The 17781-nt window shown below is 36.0% G+C and overlaps 1 protein-coding gene across 2 annotated transcripts in view; it reads left to right on the forward strand.

Annotated features, from left to right (window-relative positions):
• Positions 1–17781, forward strand: part of LOC118775956 (RNA binding protein fox-1 homolog 1) — a 206753-nt gene that overhangs the window by 10717 nt on the left and 178255 nt on the right. The gene's annotated exons all lie outside the window — the stretch shown is intronic.

Consider the following 17781-nt stretch of genomic DNA (forward strand, 5'->3'; position numbering starts at 1 on the left):
CTAAGCAAAAAAGAAACAAAACAGAAATATGAAATACAGAAAGTCACATTTATCTGGACTATTGCTTCCTGTTTGTTGCAATTTAGCTACTGTTATAACTAATTTAATAATATAATATGATTCATATTTTTTTCAAACAATCTTTAAAGATGCTGAATTGATTACTTTGTAAATCTGTTTTATCCAAGCAATATGGCATCTGAGGCCTTATGGTATAACAGGAATATCTGCACAGCTAATTATCCATACAGCTAATCTATACAGATGATTTTTTTGTAGATCATCTGTGCTTTATACAACACATTTAGTCAAAATATTGCTCATATAACATACCATATTGGGTCTTATTGCTTTTAAATGAAATAACAGTGGGTTGTAAGAGGCTATATTGTAATCTTTGTTGTCATTTGTTGATATCCATTTTTCTTTACATGTTTTTCTCTTGTCTTAAATGCAGCTTTTTTGAATATATTCCTGTGTGGCAAGAATAATTGGTAGTAAATTGCAAAAGCCCCAGGTGTTAAACTAAATGGCCTTTGCGGTCACATGCTGACACTGAGCCTGCTCAACATGTCATTATAATTAATGTCATCCAATATTATTATGACTTTTAGAATTAACTGTTAATAAAGTTCTCCTGCCATGCTTGAATTATTCATTCATCTGAGTTTGCACTACAGGCCTACTGGGAGGAACAACACTAAACAAGTCAAAGCCCTGATATGATTACTTGGTGTATTTTTGTTCTTAGTGTATACTTAGTGTATATTATCATTTTAGCAGGTAAATATGAGCAGAATGAATGAATATGGTCAAAAAGGTGAGAGAGCAGGGAAACGTTAGTTTCAGATACACTGACTTCTTTAACATTGTGGCTTCTAGCCCACAAACAGTGCTGTTTACACGCAATGAAATAATCAATGTATGACTAAATTTTGGTATTGTTTGGAATGGATATTGTGTGATTAGTTTAATTGACTGGGTCAAGTTTTGCTTGGTTGTTAATGTATGGAGTGTGTTACAGATTTGCGATGAGTTATAATAATATTGCAATCAATTGATTGGGTAAGGTTTGCTTAGCAAAGTTAATAGGGGTGATTCAGCCAAAATGAAAAGCTGTTTGCTCTTAAAACATAACCAGTTAAAACCAGTTTATGTTTGCTCATAAATCAATCAGGTTTAACAAATGTATGAACAATTATTTGTCAAAAGTTATAACAAAAACTCTATAAAATAGCTGTAATATCTGCTTGTCGTGTGTAGGAGAGAGAGAGAGAGAGAGAGAGAGAGAGAGAGAAAGAGAGAGAGGAGTAGAAATGATATAAATGACAAGAAGTGACCCAAATGCTACAAGTGACAATACCTATTGTGTACAATGGGCACCACGACTTTTTTTTCTTGCTGTTTTGCAATTGAGCTGTCGTTTTACGGCAGCCAGCAGTACCGGCGTCCTGTTATTCTTACTTTAGTATGCATTAAATGTATTCAAATGCATATGCATGTATATGTATTCAAACTCTCAAGATACTGCATTCCTACATAGAACAGACTCTTCCTTACTTTGCCAAAACAACCACTGGTCACACGACTGTGAAGAAAAAGTACTAAACTGACATGAAACTGCAATGTGATGGTGAGTCTGGGAACTGTGATGAGGTGGATCTACAAATATCAAAATGTGATCAATTTTACATGAGAGATTTTTAGAGTTCAGTTGTAAGGTAATTTATTCACAATATATTAGGTAGCCACTGTTGTAATCTACTCAATGGAATGTGTTTCCTTGAATATAAAGTACATCTGAGGAGGATAATGGCTTGAGGCCTCACCTCATGTTAAGGGACCACCACAGGCATGCTGCATATTCTGCACTGTCAGTGGAACTGCACGGTCACAGTTTATACAAAATATGTGATTAGTATGATGATGACAATGACTGGCTGAAGTAACTACAGAACTCATGCAATTAGTAAATAATAGTAACAATGTGGTCCATGTTTTGAATCTTTACAGTTTACAATTTATGCTGGCTTTGTTGTTGATTTTGATTTTGCTAACTAGATGGGAGTGAGATATGGTGAATAGCCTGCTGTGAGGAGAAGTAAAAACACAGATGTTAGCCCACAGAATCTGAACACATTTGAGATGGCATGTGAATGGAATTGAATGACACAAGGATTGTATGATGAAAATCTGACTGAAGGATGCTGTAAAGGGTACACCTTTATGAGTTCACACATTTCCTCCCACTGCTGTGTAAGTGCAAATTCTGGTCTGTGCTATAAGGCTAAATCAACGAAAACAGTGCATAAGAACAAGAGTTTTGGTTGAAGCAAGAGGACTTTTAGGGCTGTTTTCACTAATGGAGTTCAGGCTGAAGAAAGAGTTATGCTTGAGACCTGAGTGTGAAATCGGATGACATTCGATACTATTTTGGCTGAGGGATAAGAACTGAGGGAGTTGTGTTAGACAGCTGAAGGCTAGGTTTGGTGAAATTTGACACAGTTTTGGCTGAAGGGTGAGAGGTGACAGATTTGTATTTTATACCTAAATATGAGGGTTAGGTTGTGTGACACCTGCTGGAATATTGAACAAGAACTGCAGTTGTCTATATTTGTGTTCTGCATGTGCACTTGTGCAGTAATTTGATTGGAACTTTCATTTTGGAGAGTAATATATAGGTTAACTTGTGCACTAGCACAACTTCAGCCTCTCCTAAATGTGGCCATGGCTTCTGTAGCACTGATATTAGCTCTCAGATATAGCTCAGCCATAGCTGAGTCTTTGTGGCTCCTTTCCTGACATGATACTCCATAAATTGCTAAAAGTAACTGAACGGAGTTAGTATAGCTTTCACTTTGTAAGCTTGAGTGATAAATAGGTATGAGACAAAATATTGTATTGTCAAATTTCCCAATATCAGAAAATGACTAAATGTTTCCTGGCCCTGAAAAAATGCCGCAAAATCAAATTACCACATGACTTGGATTAAAATGGGCTTCAGTGACAAACACAAATATTGTAACTGATTCATTCACATCACTAAGAGCTACGTTGAGTTACTGAAGATCAAAATACTTACCATCTCTTTTAAGAAGTAATTCTTGTAACAAGCAAACAAACAATTGAACTCTACTGCGTATTGTTAATAACAATATCTCAAAATCCAGCTTGTTAGCTAGCTCATTCACTAGTTAACTAGCAAATCCAGCAGCACCATTTAGATGATGTTAGGAATGTTACTATAGTAATAGTACCATAACAATCTAGATACTATTTTCATTTGTGGTTTCCTGTAATCAATACAAATTGAAAACAATTTGATCTTACTTAATCTAGCTAAATAGCTAACTGTAAGTTCAGCCAGTTTTGGGTCTGATTTATAAATGGCACTCAATGGCAATATATTGCACTCAAGCCCATGGAGTATCATGAACATGGCTGGGGATTTTATGTATAGATAAATGAAATAAATAGTATAGGGTATTTCATGGTAGAGGCTATTTTAGCATCAGCGTAATTTCTTGGGGGAATGTAGTTTAGTGGACATTTCATATTGTTCACTCCATTTCAAGAAATGTATCATATAGTGAGCTGAATGTATTGTCTCATGCCTGGTTATTTTGTTTTTAATGCTATCCATAAATGAACAGTGCAAAAATGTAATTTCTTTGCATTGAATGTACTTGCATTCTTTTAATACATTACATACTGTCATGAATGGTTGGTGAACTTCTTGAGGAAACAAAGAACTCTACAATAGCTGCATTCAGTTGATGTGGTGATTTAAATAATCTGTTATCCAGGTGTGCTGTTTGGTTTGCAGTCAGAGAACTGAACTAGAAACACACAATGCCGTAATCACTCTCAGAAAGGGAAGTATGTATTCTTATGTGGACGGAGAATATTCTTTCACCTCAGTGTTGACGTAGCTAACAGATGCTCTAACAAAAACAATGCATTTCTATGTCAGACTGTGGTGTAGTGCCATTTACCTGGCATTGCTGTCAACTCAACTAGAATTAAGTGGAATTTGAGGTTGGCAACTGTAATTAATGAAGACAGGAGTAGTAGCATAATCATGTTATGTTCTTCAGTTAACATGCTTTGTTCAATGTCCCACATGCCATCACACTCCTGAACTGTTAAACTAATGACTCACAGTGCAATAGGTGTACAACGATAGTTGTACGTACCCATAGCCTGCACTCAGGTACACTTTAGCTCACGCTCATTGTGCAATAGCTGTATTTAACACATTGGAATAGCTGTCTCTAACAAATTGTTGTACAGACCCAGATCCTGCACTCCTGTACACTTTAACTTATTGTACAGTATCTGTTCATATTTACCTCATTCCTGCCATCCATACACCTTTCTTTGTATGTGCCCTGCATTACTCTTGTTTGTTGTTCTAGCACTGTTGCATGGTATTTGTTGTTGTCACCTTTTAAATCATTGTGTGAACGCACTACAGGACACACTGGAACCACAGTCAAATTCCTGTGTAAAAAAATGTGTAAAACGATACTTGGCCAATAAAGACTGATTCTGATTCTAATTCTGATGTAAAGCTAGTTTCCATGCAAAAATCTGTACACAATATGCAGGCACCAAAAACAGTTTAAGTACCTGTCTGCTGTGTATTATTAACAGCTAGTAAGTTGAAGCCAGAGAGAGGCATTTGCAGTTTGAAAGAGATTTTGAGGTGTGGTAGACCTGGGGAAGTTTGGCAAAAATGCACTCACCGATTTTGATTTCTGACACAGTTTGGGGCCAGGCACACCTGAATGTGGCCAGTAAGAAGAGAGCACATAGAGGGAAACACTAAGTCTTTCCTTTAAAAATTTGTTTTAATATAACAGATTGTTCTTCAGAAAATGTATCTAGCCTCAGCAACTTCCTGCCAGCACTGGACCTCCATGGTTTATCAGACATAGAGAAGGCATCCATGCTATCAGTACAGCTCCTGTCGAAATGCTCTAAGTTGTGTAACATTTTACGGAAGGAAGGGGCACAATTATTACCTTCAACCATCATATTGATAAACAGAACCTTACAGTAGAACCAGATCATTTGTATTTTAGGTGCTGTGAAATTGCTACATAAAAATGAGTTACATCTTTATTTGTTGATTAATTTGAAATATCCACAGTTGAAATATCATCACTATGTTTTATTACATTACTGTTATTATTGCATAATTAAACTGTAATGTAAGCTGTGCGGCAGTATATGTGGTTATTTTATTCTTTAAGCACCTGTGAATTTTTATTATTTAAATTAGTTTTTAAAGTATGCAAGTATGCTAGTATGCAAAGGTTAACATTTGTCTTCAGTTTGCTTTCATTTAAATCATGATCTCATTTAGTTGCTCTTAAAGGTCAGTTTTGTCTTAAAATTGATAACCTGGGTTTGCTTTTATTATTTCAGCTGTGGTTACTAAAAGCTTTGCATTGCAATTACAGCTATTGTGTATTTCATGAAATTTACTTAATACAAATTAATATACTTGTCAACAACTTTTACAATCGTTTCAAGAATCATCATATTATGAAATGTTAGAGCAGAAAGTACTGAACTATATTTCTAATTAATTAAAATTGTAATATAATAAATGGCTCCAAATTACTATTTTAGCATGGTGCTAAGTACATTTTGTGTAATGCTAACATTTATTATGTTAAACATTGATCCAAGCTGGGTAATGCATTGCCCTCTCTGTATATATGTTCAATGTTTGTTTATCATTTATTTGACTGTGTTGTGCCCATGGATAACTTTCTATAGTATGAACCTGCTATATTACAACATGTTTTCACATCATAAAGCCCCTCAAAGGCCAGTGGAAAAGAAATGCAGGAAATATGCAGGCCTTATTATTGATGTGCTCACTGCTTCATTAAATCCCCCATAAGGACTGCAGAATGGATATGGATCATTTGCAATAATAATTATGCAATGATCGATTGATTGTGTCTGACATTGTACTTGTCCCCTTGAAACAAAAAATCAATCCATTACACATTTCTTTTCATATCATGTTTTGGTGGCATTTAATTTGAGATTTTTGTCTTCATTCAAAGCTGAGAAAATGCATCTTCACCAACAGTGCTGTCAAACACATTTTATTGAAAAAAAAAACTAATACTTTCGAGTTTCATATAATAAAAGTACAATAGTTTGGTTATCTATCAATATGGTACTTTCATAATATTTTATGAATATTTGAAATCTGTTGAGCTACAGTAGATCACTGTGAAAATGAATGTATATTAATATTGCGTATTTATACAGTTCTTCTGGTATTCCTAGTTAGCTAGGAGATGGGGCCTTTGGATTAGAATGGTTTGGCATTATGGTTGTCAAGCTCCATATTGCATTTTCCAGTTAAATTTGTAAATCGTATAATACAAAGAAGATTTAACTGAAAAATAGTTCGAAGTGAGCAAATGCAATTCCTCCATATGAGGAATACTGATGGAACCTGTCGATGGCACTATTGTTTGTAAAGGAAGTATTACAACATTTTTACAAGTAAGCTCTGGACTTCAACAGTATGTAACAAATCAACCTACAGTATTTTCCTGATGACTTACTTTGGCATTTGGAATGTTTGTCTGTGAGAAGCTGCTGACCTTTGACCAGTAGTAGTGTAATATCTTTCCAGAGTGTCATGCTGGGCACCAGGACATGCATGCATCCCTCTCTGATTCCATCCGAGGGGTGCTTATGCATGGACTCTCAAATGTCAGTGCATGCAACAGTAGTACAATGCTAGTAAAGGGGACAATTTCAGAATGATTAAATCAGTGGTATCAAAAGCAGACATGGCTTGCATCCATGAATCCTATGAATCCATGTCAACCATAACAGACATAAGCAGACTTGACTATGAAAGACCACTCTTTTTTGTAATGATGAAGAAATGTGTCTCATTTGGTCTTTTCAAACAATGTAGCTTTGATTAGAACTAAAATAACATTCTGGCTTTTTTGTAATAGTTTTCAATTTTATGTTTTAAACTACCTGCACTCTGAGTCTTATAGAACTGCACTCTGTAAATAAATATTTTAGGAGGTGGTGACAGAATTATGACCTAATTAAATTCTCAGCAGTGAAATACCACTGCCATTAGCTGAATCCAGAGAGCTGTGAAGTGTGCAGTTACCTACCTGAAACAATCATATATGTATGGAGAGAGGGACAGGGCGTCTTGTTTAAAGCTGCACTACTAAGGAAAGCCAAAGATGCTTCTTTATATGTAACTGAATAAAAAAAATGCAAGGTTTTAGCAAATTTCCCTGAAGTTACACCACTGCCAAGGTTGAGTTTATTTTCACTCATACACTAGTAATTCTCTAACCATACTGTATGTTTAAGCAGGATTTTTTTTTCTTTTTGGCTTACGTAAGTACAAAGGTAAATTTGTCCAAGTGACTTTGATAAGTTTTAAAAAAAGATCAATGGCTGGGCACGGGAGTGAAAACTGTCAAGGAAGTCATTTAGTTAATGCAAATGAATCAATGCCCTAATGTAGTAGATTGACGTTCTTATGCAAAGAGAAGAGATACATTGTAGCGGTCTCATTGAATTTGCTGACAGTCAACTAAATCCGTTGTTTGTGGAGCCCTTTTTAAGTGAAGCTGCATAATCAGCGCATGCACAGCGCACTTGTCCCATTGAAATGAATGGCACTAGTCCTTCGGTAATCTTTTCATTTAAAGAACATGCAGCACATTCAGTAAATTACAGATTGAAATTACTGATGCCAACATCTCTCCTCCCCCAGGAGCTGTCATCAGCACAATCAGACCCCCCCCCCACCCAGAGAGATGAAAACATTGGCCATTGTAACTGAAAACGGCATTCTGCCGAGTGCATTGTTCACACACACATACACACAGACACCCTGATCACAAGATCTCTTCTGCACAGTGAATCTATACATATATATTGAGACATGACATTTATTAAGATATGACATTCATACAAATGAAACTATTAATCAACTGACAATTGATTTAATTATTTTTAGTAATCATTTATGTTTTATTATATATTTGCAAGATGTCCTTATTCAGGGTGCCTTATATAGTTTATTTTTCCTCACAATTGTTTACAGTCACATAATTTCTGCTTTCTTTTCTTCCATCTGCTTATTTTTCTCTTTAGGTAGTTGGATACCATACCAAAGGTGTGATGTTTTAGTCCGTGGGCAGCACTGGTTCTGCTTTTAGACTTATGAAAATCTGTAGTTTTCTTGGACAATCTCAGCTGCAGTCTGACTATTTGCTGACTGATGGACAGACCCTAGTCCTTAGTAATTTCCTATTTTAACACATTATCTTGTTTTGAATGTAATAAGTCTATAGTGTACCTCATGTACATTTGTTCATGTTGATATTTGCCTGTCTCAAAAGTGTTTGACTGTTTGACAGTCAGAGCTGCCCATTAAATATGTGCTCTGTGGTCTAACCTCACTGAGAAAAAACGCATTGATGTAATGTAAGATGGTCATGTGGGGCTGTATCCCCTGAATTCCCCACCGCTGAGTTCCTGGGTATCCCTGGAACAGCTGGAGGTCTCAGCATTCAGAAGATCACACACATTAACAGGATCATCCTTGTCATCCCCTTTAGGGTTCAAATATCTCCATTAGATCTCACTGACAGGTGCTGTGGCTGAAGTTCTGTTACTGTAAAAAGAAATATTCTCCTACTGTCAAGCAGTAATGATTATTACAGTTCTACACTGGAAATCAAACACAGTCACTGCCCTGATAGCTAATTGCTTGATCATAGAAATTATGATGATACTATATATACTGTATATACCTTCTTGATGTGCTGTTGAGGATAGTCTGGAGACTCTGTTGTGTCTATGGAATGTTCGTTCCAGAACTCTTGAAGACTCCCTGGATTCTACATATGTTCTGCAATTTGGTCAGTTTTTAGTGGATTTAAATCAGGTGACTATTATGGCTAACTCTTAACTTCATTTCTCTCCTAAAACCACATCATCACACTGTTGGCAGTGCTATGCTGTTATCCTACCCCTCCAAACCTTCCTGCCCACAATAAGCTCAATAAAGGCTTCAAATCAATTTTGTTGTACAGATGGCAATGTGTTTCTGTGCATTTTTGTAGTGACTGGTGTAATTCTTTTTGACTGCCAGTGTAAAATTGTATGTAATCACAAATCCTATATGAAAAGACTACAGTATGAACAGATGGAGGATGCATTCTGTAATGTTTGTCTTTTTTTTGTAATACTACTTTTGTACTCTGTGTACAGGTAATGTGTGCACATAAACACACAAACAATATGTCTGTCTCCAAAAATATGCAGGTGGCAGTTTCCAAAATTAGAATCCGATTTCATATGCCTGCTAAATTTATTCTGGGACTGAGGAGATATTCTGGTGGTGTGAATCACATTCAAACATTAATTATGTAATGTAACTGTTGTTTAAGAGGCTGATGCTGGTGAATGACTAATTGCATATGTGGAAAATTGCAAAGCCCTTTCATGAATAGGAGACATTATTCTTTAATATTTCAGCACATTCACCAGGTTGATAGCATTAAGTTGACCGACATTCAATTTCAGAGCTTGCAATATTTGAAGCTTGATATTGTGCGCTGCAAAATTCAATACACACACTGCAGAAAAGCAGGAAATCACTTTAACACTCGACAGTGTGTTATACTAGATAAAATTGACTGTCCAACAAATGCAATTGTGCTTATAAAAACAACAGAAAAAACAATGTTTGTAGGGAATTATAGTGTATTTGGTGCATATGGTGCTTCAATAAAGGCCTAGATTAAATTTATTGAGATTTTTATAATTTGGAGGAAGATCAATGAAGCTTTGCTAATAATTCACAGTTGGACAACCTCTGGGGATGTGGCATTTAGCTACAGGAATCACAGCTGGCTTAACCAATAGGACTGTCTACACCCCTGATAGACAGTCTTACACCAAGAAAAAGGTAAGACATTTGAACATAAATGAAACTCCAGCTGTATGCTTATGAGGTATCTTATGAGAAGCCATGTAGGACTGTAATATGTTGGTTTACTAGCCTGTTTTATAATTTATCATTCTTCTTTGCAATGCAAGTGTTTATAGACAAATGATATATTTAATGGATCTGTTACATTAATACCTGTCAAAAACATGCAATGCATTATTATGATGTTTCTGTAGAAACTGCAAAGGGAAAGAAAAATAACGGGCAAACCCCTTTTTTCACTTGTGGCATACCCTTTCTAGTTTAGAGAATTGATGGACATTGTTTGTGAGGAAATGAAAATTTGTCAGCAGTTAGCTATGTGAGCACTGGGTCTAAGTACAGCAGAACAATTTATTCTCAATGAACACGCACAAAGTAAGATTTATGATTTTTTGTAGCACTGATGACACGTCTTACATAGTTGCTGGGCTCCAGCAAATTAAAGGGATCTGCCAGCATGATGGGTGTGTTTTTGTAATGAGGGAGAGGAGACACCGGCAATAAGAAGATAATTAAGGTAACAACTTGTGAAAAATTGAAGTGTCTCTGTCTTTCATTTTTTCGAATCTCAGAGCATAAACTTTGTAGTTGTTAATTTAATTGCTGATATTCTCTGATTCCCTGAAGAATATTAAGGATTAATCATCTGGTTCATTCCAACGAGAGATAAGGCCCTAAATGAATTGCAGTTTTACCAGTTTAACCCTGTCTGCCCCTGAATATGACAAGATTAACATTTTTCAATTAGCAATATGTAATTGCACTGTGTGCGCAGATGCCCATGTTATGTCCTTAAAGGCACAAGGGGCCATTTTAAAGGGCCAGATGGATTATTTTATTAAAATGACTTTGGGACAGATTTTGGAATCTTGCTGAATATAATTTTCACTGTGTTTGAGATATTTAATGGTTCAGTGTTTCTTTTATATCATCAATTCACATTGATGCTGTGATTTTCAGTTGTAATTCAAGTTGTAATTCAATAAACCTGGCTTTCACAAATGTTTTAAGAAATAATATTGGCCTCATAGTGCATACGCATAACATTTTCGTCATTCAGTATAATGTTTATAATAACACATAACTTTACATATAAGACCTACATAGAAATAAGAAATCAGTTAACTAGCTACACTACACTAGTAAGCCATACACCATAGATGAGTTACACAGGGAGCAAGAGGGATTACTGGATAATATTAGTAAATAAACACACCTGAAACCAGGAGGTAAGTTCACAAGTACAGTCACAGTAAATACCATAAACATTCACCAATCCAATGAACTCCAGTTGACACAGAAGAGTATGCAGTCGCATATGCAGAGTGAGTGGAGTGAATGTTAAAGGTGAAAGAGTTATCTTTAAATCTTTAAATCCCAATCTTCAATCTCCTGCATGCAATTTAGGTTGAAGTTCTCATGGGTGGCTTGCCATCAGAGTGTACAATTTGTCTTTGCCAAAAAAAAAACTGAGCAACAAATGATCCAATTGTATTCAGTTGTTTGTCAAGTGGGCACAGCGAATAGACCTTCTGATCTTGGAGTTATCAGCTGTGGGCTAAAGTTGTTTTTTTTTTTTTTTGTTTGTTTAATGGTGCATTGTCTCCGTACTGAATTCAACTGGTTATCAAGGTTGGACTGACACACTGATTGGCTGAGATTCTGCCACTTAGAAATAATGATTGATCTGTCATTATGTCGGTGAAACACTATAAAATATTATTTTTACATGCAAACACTGCATAAATAATTATTATGCAAATTTGTTTTTTTTGCAGATTTTTAAAATATTTTAATAGACACAACATTATAAGTGATACCAATTCATTCCTTGCAGGAAAAGTAAATGTTATATAAAGAAAAACTCTTTATGTTCCAAGGGGAAAATATAATGATTTTTTCCAAAAAGTAGGTGTGAACAATTACTACGCAGCTGGGAAATACATTATGTTTTTTTCAGTTTATTTCATAAACAAACCACAAAAAAAGTCTTTTTTGATGATTATAAATAATAATAATGAAATAAGACAACAAATTCAGTAGTTGAACAGCTAACAAAAACATTTTTACTCTTGGAAATATGTTTATTTGCCAATATAGCCACCTTTCTTTTCTAATACTTGTATTAGTCTCATATCCACGGAGTCAGTTTTTTAATGTGATTGTGTCCAATTTTAGCTGAAGCAACCAAATGAGATGGCCACAGGCTGTTAAGAGATGTGTACTGCTTTCCTTGGCTGTAAATCTCCATCTTTAGAAGGGCCCACAGGTTTTCAATTGGGTTCAAATCAGGTGAGCAAGGGGGCCAAGTCATCATTTTGCCGTCTTTGAACCCTTTGCTGGCTAGCCAACCTCTGGTATACTTGGATGCATTGGATGGAGCATTGTCTTGCATCAGTATCATGTATCAGTGTCAGTATCATGGACCTTTTGAATGATGCTGGCTACGTCTGGTACCACTGCTTGAGAAAGGTGGCCTCCAGAAACTGGAAACAGTCAAACTGGTGTGTGATGTCCATCAGCAATCCAGCCACAGGCCCACCCATCAGGTCCCTCCATTATCACTCTCATCTCATCCATCAACAAAACCTTTGAAAAATTTGTCTTCATGTATTGTTTTGCCCATTCTTGATGCTTTTGCTTGTGTTTTTTTATTTAACGGAGGCTGGTTTTCTGCATTTCTGACCTTGCCAATCATGCAAAGCACTTTGCACCTTGTGCTTCTGCAGAGTCCAGGAAGGTTGCAGTTCTGGGATACTTCCTGTTTAACTCTTCTCAAATCTCTTGTGGTTAATTTGCATATTTTCTTCTCACATTTTTTTGCTTCTCTGTGGACTCACACTCACAAATCTCTTGATTGTGCGGTGATCACGACTCAACATTTTCAATTTCAGTTGTTTTGTATCCCTCTGAAAGCCAGTTAACCATTTTTGCCTCTTCATCATCTGTTAGGTCTCTTTTTCGCCCCATTTTCCCAGCAGCAAAAAGCTGCCTAATAATTATGCACACCTGAATTTAAGGCATTCCTCACTTTAGACCACACCCTCTTTCGATAAAGCAATTAAGTCATCTGAAAATGTTTACACTGAGTGAATAACAAGGTTAATATCATATTTCAGTTTAAAATGTTCATTAGAATATGGACTTGCGTAATAATTATGTACACAGTGAGGAAATTTCATTTATTTCATTTATCAGTGAAATAAATTAATAAAGATGATTTAATATAATATTTAATTTAATTAATTTCACCTGTACATGTTGAAAATGTAAAGTTGCACTTTAATTTTTATAATATTTTCTTTGTAACAACACATCATTACAGAACTTGAAACCTGGCTTCAGATACTGTGTTGCAGCTTACTGCTATCAATATATTATTGCTCATTTCCTTATTAAATTCCAATTGCATGCTATCATTTTTCATTAATTGCACACAGACAGATGGCAGAGTTAACAATTTCAACATGTCATTTGTCACAAAGTCATTTCAACTTCTCAATTAATGAATCCTTATTATTTATTTATTTGCAAAGGAAATTATATTGCACTTTGCAAAACCGAGAATAAATAAGCCAGATGTTAATAGGAAATTATTAGATGTCTTCTGTGATTAGGACATGGTTATATATTTCCTCACTGTCACTCTTTACTGTATTTACTACCATTTTCATAACATTGCAGTTATAAAACCATTTTCACGTGATGGTTTTTCTTCAAAGTCTTCAATTAAGAATTACTGTAATTATTTCGACTGCTGAAGGTGGTTTATGTGCCCCGTGAGCTGCATGCAAGTGTTCAGGATGCCATTATTGTATGAACTTGTTGAAAGTGTGATGGCACTGTCCCTGACGGGGTCTGTTGTACCTTTTTTGTGACTTGTTATACTAGGGGTCCAATTTTCCTCATCATAATGCGCATTGCAGTTACCTTAGTGCTGTTGCCTGAATAGGCTGTTGCCTGATTAGACTCCAGAAATGAGGAAATGATAGGACCCGAGCTATCCATTTTGTGCCTCCTAGTTCATACGTGTGAGCAAGAGTGATAAAGTGACAAGGGCTAGCTCACTTCCTCAATATATGTTTGAAATGTGTTTGGGATATGTGTGATGAATATACCTTAGTGATTAGTGATTAGTGTATTGTAACTATTTATATTCACACCTGGAATGGTTAAAAAAAAAAGAAAAATGAAAGCATAGCTAAAACCAGAAAACATTAGTAGCTCATAACAAAGATGACATACCTTCCCAACCAGTGATCTGTATTTTCCATTCGTCTTAGTTTGCACATGTAATACTCAGACCTAGGGGTGTACCAACCTTGTTGTAGTTGTAGTTGTATCCATATCCATAATTAGATTAAACAGTGTAGGATACAGCTGTGTCAGAAACTTTTTTTTTTGGTTTGTGTTTTGCTTAATATACAGTAAATTGAATTTTTATGCAATGATTTCAAGAGAACAGTTTCCTAAATTTGTTAAAGGTTTAATATATGTCTTAATATGTGCCTTTTTAAAGCTTAAATCGTAAATGCAATCTTATTGTACAGCCTGACTGGCTAATTGATAGTGACACCTTTGTCACACCATATTCTTTTTTTTTTAGTGATATCTGACACCTTTATGTCTTATTTTACTTTCATTATTGTCTGGAAAGTGCCAGGTTTTATATATACATTTATCGTCTTCCATCAGTCTGAAGAGTGCACAGCCTCAAAAAAATGCAACATTATGCATGTCCAGACTGTCCATTCCCAAAACTGCAACAGAATTGCAGTTATAGAATAGAAAATGTGCACATTATTTTCATTCCCTGCATTTACTTAAATGAAACGTACCAGTGCAAAAATTCGTCACTCCTTTTTTTCCCATCCATTCCATCGTGCTTTGGGATGTCTGTGTATAAGAGGTTATTGATTCAATCAGATGAAACTGTTACAGAGGAAAGACATGAGCCAGACAGAAACTGAGCTTTCAGGTAATGGATGTTGCAGATTGACTCGTATGAGCTGTTAAGCAGAACCTTTTGTAGGCTCCATTGACTAAAGGCTTGTGACTAAAGAGGGCAATAAACACAGAGGTTTGTATTTTAAAAATAAGTGAATGCTTTCACTCTCTCTGATTTGTGCCCCATCCAAGAGCCGGGATACGAAAAGACAGATGAGTCGCTCTGTATCAGCAATGCTTCACAGTTTGACAGCCATCACAATCCTGTTGGCTTAGCCATACAAAAGCTACCGTTCCAAGCAATCACAATCCTATTGGTTAGTAACACAAAAGCTTTCATTCAAAAGTCCATCTCCATAGCTTTAACAGTACTCTGTGTCACTGCTTTATTTCACTCACTGCTGTCTTCAGTCAAACTGTAATATGTTTTGTCCTCAACTTAGAATAACAGATGTTTATTCGAAAATGTTACTTTTCAATTTTTTTTTTCTGTACTAACCAGCATTGGGTAAAGCGGTCACTATAATCAACAAAGAATGCTATTTTAAAACTAATCGTCCAAAAGAAACAATGCTGTTTAAAGTTAACCCTGGTTTGACCCATCAATAAAAATGCCCTGTCCTGTTGGTATTGGAACGCGTTGCAGTAGTTGCTGTTTGTGGAATGAAGCCTCTGTGTTTGTCACAAGTAGTTCATTCCGCTACTGAAAGGCCAGTGATAAAAAGGTGAGTGTTTGATGTCTGGTCATGGAGGAAAGAAACAACCAGTTTATATGGTGCAAAAATTGTGTAGGAGTTAAAGAGCTAATTATAGAATTAAGGTAGGAAGGAGCCATGCCCCTGACTGTCCAGTTTACTTGCACCATCGTGTTGAATTTTTTTATTAAAAGTAATTGGAAGCCAGTGACAAGAGACAAGGAGATGAGACAAGCATTTTTTTTGTTAAACTGAAGAGAAACTCAGCAGCAGTGTACTGAGTTGAATTGCTGTGACAGCACAGACAGGGACACCAAGCAATATGGAGTTGCAGTTGTTCAAGGGGGACAGTGCAAGGGCCTAGAACAGGAGCTGGGTAGCATGGTAGAGTAAGTGTGGTTGGTGGCTGATTAACACCATGCAGGACAGGAGCACTTAAGTAACATGAAAGAGCTTATTGTCAGAGTGACACTGAGGTCTGGGTCTATACGCACACACACACACACACACACACACACACACACACACACACGGTGTTTGGCAGTAAGATTTTTTTTTAACTTGCCCCGTTGACTTCAAATTGGACAGAAGTCAGCTTGCCCAAACTAAATTTCTACTTGCCTGGATATGGCATAGTTTTGCTCTAATAGAAAAGCACATAAAAAATGATGTTGCCTTAAGTTTGATAACCAGGGAGACATTCCTGTTGTGCCTGGTATCACACTGCTACCACTAAACAAGAAACAAAGGATAGCAAAATGACAGAGAAGGTGCCTCTTTATGAGTGTCACTCATTTTAATCAAAGTGGCTTACAGAAGGAGAGAGCCTATACCTTTTTGCCTATGTTGGCCTCAACCTTATTTCAGAAGTTGAGCTCTTGTTTTTTCTTGACTTGTTTTCCATGTACACATTCCAGTGTAGAGCTCTGAATGAAATTGTTTTCATATTATAAAACTTGTCCTTTACAAACTGTGATGGAGGTATTTTTTACATAATGAAGAATTCAAAGTCACTCCATTTCCCAAATGCTAGTACCATATAACACTGATAGAATCTGCATCAGTAATACCTTCTTTACACATGACTGTTCATTTTAGCAACATGCTACACCACCTTCATTATAAAACAGTCTCCTGAAGCTGAGCAGTTTCACCACTTTAATGAGCTGACCATTATGCACATGGAAATGAGAGAAAAAGGCAAACTAGACTCATGTCAGAGACTGCATCAAAACTAAATGCTTCATAATGAGAGGAAAACTCATAATATAGTGTCCTGAACCTGTCATACAATGTAAATACGGAGTGTGCTTTAATTATGTGCCCTGGGATGATTTAGCATTTGAGTCAGTTCAAGTGACAGGGCTTTCACTCTACCCTTTATTGTCCACTGAAATTAATTTCAAATATCTAAATGCACCTTACCTCTAGAAGGATAACAAAAAGGCATACTTTTGTTTATTAATTAATGTTTTATTCAGGTGAAATGTTTTGGAGACTGGCTCTTAGAACAGTAGTCTGAGAAACCAACACTTGTATAACAAAAGAAAATGCTGGCAGTTTAATATTTCAAATATGGAGGATACCACTGGAGACATAAAAAAAAATTCTGCTCAGAAATTGCAACCTGACATTTGGCACTTAAACATTTGAGATGTGAAAATGTGTGCTGCATTATCTATGGGTTAATTTACCCCCATTATTTCACATCACAGTACAAGGATATTTTAACAGCTGCAGTTCTTGCACAAATAAAAAATAGAATGCTGGACTCATGAGTTTGCACCACAAAAGTACCCTTGTATGTTTGTGAAGGTGCATGTAATAATGAAGTCATGAGAAGAAGGAAATCAGTTATGAGGGGCAGACAGGACACATCTTCAAGATGATGGTTGTTATCTAGGTCACATATTATATTTTGTAGAGAGTAAGGGAAATCCATTTATTATTCATGATGCCCAGCAACAAAATTTAAAATACTTTCCACCAATTACAGGTTGAGGCAGGAGAGGTAGATTTACTATGCCCCACAAGGAAGGTAAAGTCCAAGAAAATATATCATGGAGTTAACAGTGGTTAAGGGATTAAGTGATAAGAAATAGCGTGTGGTCCATGGAA

The sequence above is a fragment of the Megalops cyprinoides genome, chromosome 1 (assembly GCF_013368585.1).
Source record: "Megalops cyprinoides isolate fMegCyp1 chromosome 1, fMegCyp1.pri, whole genome shotgun sequence".
In the NCBI taxonomy this organism is placed as follows: domain Eukaryota; kingdom Metazoa; phylum Chordata; class Actinopteri; order Elopiformes; family Megalopidae; genus Megalops; species Megalops cyprinoides.